The sequence below is a fragment of the Scylla paramamosain genome, chromosome 2, assembly GCF_035594125.1.
Source record: "Scylla paramamosain isolate STU-SP2022 chromosome 2, ASM3559412v1, whole genome shotgun sequence".
Lineage (NCBI taxonomy): Eukaryota > Metazoa > Arthropoda > Malacostraca > Decapoda > Portunidae > Scylla > Scylla paramamosain.
In genome coordinates this window covers 36,266,817-36,269,316 of record NC_087152.1, presented here as the reverse complement: position 1 = coordinate 36,269,316, position 2,500 = coordinate 36,266,817, and positions in this window count along the sequence as shown.

The following is a 2,500-nucleotide window of genomic DNA, read 5'->3' as shown; positions in this document are numbered from 1 at the left end:
AGAGAGAGAAATACACACACACACACACACACACACACACACACAGAGAGAGAGAGAGAGAGAGAGAGAGAGAGAGAGAGAGAGAGAGAGAGAGAGAGAGAGAGAGAGAGAGAGAGAGAAATACACACACACACACACACACACACACACAGAGAGAGAGAGAGAGAGAGAGAGAGAGAGAGAGAGAGAGAGAGAGAGAGAGAGAGAGAGAGAGAGAGAGAGAGGAGAACGAGTCGCAGAGCGGAGCAGTCAACGGCCTGAAGGAATTTTTACGTTTTTATGTGTGTGAGAAATGACGAAAGATGGAGAAAGGGAGGAATTGGATAATAAGAGCAAAATGGAAGCCGCAAGAAGAAGAGGGAGAAGGAAAACGTAAATGAAAGGAAAGCGGGAATGATTTGCGGAAAGGAAGCTGAGAACATGTGTGTGTGTGTGTGTGTGTGTGTGTGTGTGTGTGTGTGTGCATAGTTTTGTTTACATAATTCGTGGTAAACATTGAGACATTCTTTACGTCGGAATTTCAGTAATACTCATTTTTTTTTTCTGAAATGTATAAATTTCTCGAGAGTGGCAAATTGTATGGACTTTCTCTCTCTCTCTCTCTCTCTCTCTCTCTCTCTCTCTCTCTCTCTCTCTCTCTCTCTCTCTCTCTCTCTCTCTCTCTCTCTCTGTCTTCTTATGTCCCTTGATCTTAAAACACATAAAACAGAGAAAGAAAATGAAAGGAAAAGACAAAATAATATAAGGTTGATTCGTAATGTTATCATCTTCTCCTATCTCATTATTTCATGTTTTTTTTTCTACCAGTTCTTCTTCTTCTAAAGTCTTTAATTTTTCACTTATCTCAACCATTTATTTCTGCTTCACTTTTATTCCCAGAACCTTTTGTCTCTATTTACGTTATTCAGTTATCGCGTTGGAGTCTCAATAATTTATACTCTCGTCCCATCTTCCATGAACGTCTCTTTTTTTTTATTTATTTATTTTTTATCTGTATATTTGCACTGTTTGTTTCTCTCTTATTATGGGAGACTTTATTTTGTGTTATTTGGAGCTTCTAGTCCCTCTTGATTCTCTTTCACGTTTTCTTCCTCTGTTTCTTTCATCACCTTTATTTTTTTTTTACATTCTATTTTCTTTCTTTCTTTATTTGTTTGTGTTTTCTTTCTTTCTTTCCTTGTTTCTTTTTTCTTTCTTTCTTTTTGTCCTTCCTTCCTTCCTTTCTGTCTTTCTTTCTTTCTTTCTTTATCTACTTATTTATCCCTGTCCTTCCTTCTGTTTTCCTTTTTCTCTCTTTCCTTCTTCTTCTTACCCGACACGATACTTTGTCATTATCATTTATTTATTTATGTACTTTCTTTCTTACTTACTTACTTACTTGAAACATTGTGATTCACCTGCTATTTACTTTTATTTCGTCTTATATTTATTTCATTGTATCATACACTACAAGATAATGTCATAAAGAACTTTTGTGTATGTATTTATTCTGCTTCTCTCTCTCTCTCTCTCTCTCTCTCTCTCTCTCTCTCTCTCTCTCTCTCTCTCTCTCTCTCTCTCTCTCTCTCTCTCTCTCTCTCTAAGCCACCGAGTCATCTCAATAATCTCAACCATGATTTTTTTCCCCCTTCTGCCCTCAAGTCATGGTGCATTATCAAGTCATCATGTGATATCCTTGGGCTTATTGACTATCTTGCTTCCTGTTCTTTAGCACCTTATTAACCTCATTTTTACTTTTTTTTCATTTTTCTTTTCTTTTTCGAATCCATACCTACTCATATTACTTCCTTTTGGTATTCAGTTTCACATTCCTTTCTCTCTCTCTCTCTCTCTCTCTCTCTCTCTCTCTCTCTCTCTCTCTCTCTCTCTCTCTCTCTCTCTCTCTCTCTCTCTGGTTCTAGAAATGCAACTCATCTTAGCAAAAGTTTAAATTCATCCGATTTCTTTCACAACCTCGATTAATCCTTTCATTCCTACTTTTGTGTTTTTCCGCAATCATTTACATTTTTTTTTGCATTACAATCAAGTAGTGCTGTAGTATAAAAAGCCTAAACTATTTATTTTTCTGTGTGTGTGTGTGTGTGTGTGTGTGTGTGTGTGTGTGTGTGTGTGTGTGTGTGTGTGTGTGTGTGTGTGTGTGTGTGTGTGTGTGTGTCCATTTAAAAAGTTAGCTTAATAACACCTGCAGACATATACACGTAGCTAATGAGGATCATCTGTCCATGTATTTTTTTTTTTTAATAATAAGACAAGTAAACAAGATCCTTAAGGTTAGTAAAGGACAGGACAAGTGTTCTTGTTCTTATATGCTTTGTTCTCTCATTAGGATTATTTTTTAAAGGCCAAAGAGCTTATTACTTTACTTCCGCTGTGTGTGTGTGTGTGTGTGTGTGTGTGTGTGTGTGTGTGTGTGTGTGTTTCCTATTTAATTGACAAAATCTTCATTAATTTATCACTACAATCTTGAAAACACTTTTGAAAACATCATTAACGTCCACTA